The following is a 1,509-nucleotide window of genomic DNA, read 5'->3' on the forward strand; positions in this document are numbered from 1 at the left end:
AAACTCACAGAGAGAGAAAGTTCAACTATTGTATCAATAAACTCTTCTAATTGCATCTTTCTCTCTCTGTGAGTTTTTCAGATTGAAATGAAGCTAAGGCGGAAATTCAACTGAAGAAACTCTGATTACTTCCATTCAATCTGAGGCTGATCCGCCTCCGACGCAGCCAACCCGCTTCAAGCCACTTTCCTCGATGCCCAATCATCCTCCAGCACTCTACTTAAAGCCACTTCAAATCATCTCTTGGCCTGCTCTTCAACAAGCGCAAGATCCATCGCTCCTATGTCGGACTTTAATTCAGACAACCCACCTCCATACCCTTCTCCACCATTGTAGTAAGCTCACTCCTCCTCGATGCTCCTTCAACCTCACCTCCAGTGTGTACTCCCTCCAGACTTTCATGGAGTTCCCTGTCACTTTAAACGGTCCGGCAGAAGACCGCCACGTTGAGCCTGGTTCTGCCAGAGATTTCTTCCCAGAGGGGAGTTTTTTCTCTCCACAGTCGCTTCATGCTTGCTCTTCATGGACAGTTCATGGACAGTTTATGCAAACTTTGTTCATTCAGTGACATCTAACTCAAGCATCACCCCGTATACCAGCCTCTATGGATTAACCAAACTTCATCTATCTAAACTCCACCACCAGTTTCAGGCCGGAGGGGAATATCCTTATTCTCATACATCAGTTTATCTGCATTAAAGTATAAATCAGCGTTTATGCTTCCTGCCGAGGCCTGAGCGCCAAAGTTCAAACTATTGTATCAATAAACTCTTCTAATTGCATCTTTCTCTCTCTGTGAGTTTTTCAGATTGAAATACACACACAACCTTTTTTGTTTTCAATCATGTTTACTGGTGACCAGAGACATAGGGGAAAAATGCAGGGAGGCAAAGTGTCAAAGGGGATAATCAGAAAACATATAAACAATATTTACAAAAAACAACTAACAAAAATTATTAATAATGTCCAATAAATGTTTACATAAATAAGAAATCACTTTAATTCATTACAGTTTATTTATATAGTGCCAATTCACGACACATATCTTGAGGCACTTTACAGTGACAATTAAACCAAATCATACAGTCAGATTCGTTCAGGTTTCTATCTAAGGAAAACCAGCTGATTGCATCGACTCATTGACTTGAAAGCAATCCATCACATTGAGCGGTGTAACAGATGTAAATCCTTAAATCTAAGCAGACCTAAGGTCAATCAAAGAAATAAATCCAATTTAGCATAACTCTTAGGAGCACAACCCACTGTTCTGATAGTATGCTCCAAGAACTCTTAAGCAATAGTAGGATGTTTTATCATTTTACTGCCACACCCTGCCGAAGATAAACCATAAGGAAAGTGCTTTTCAACCAAACACAGATTTATAAACTAATAAGTTAAGAAAGCAAATCTATTTAAAAAAAAAACATTAACATTTTACCTGCATTCAAGTGATGGTGAAATGAGGCCTCGTGAGATGTTGAACCACGTGAGCCAATAGGCTCTATGCAC

This window comes from Cyprinodon variegatus, unplaced genomic scaffold, assembly GCF_000732505.1.
Source record: "Cyprinodon variegatus isolate N-32 unplaced genomic scaffold, C_variegatus-1.0 Scaffold422, whole genome shotgun sequence".
Lineage (NCBI taxonomy): Eukaryota > Metazoa > Chordata > Actinopteri > Cyprinodontiformes > Cyprinodontidae > Cyprinodon > Cyprinodon variegatus.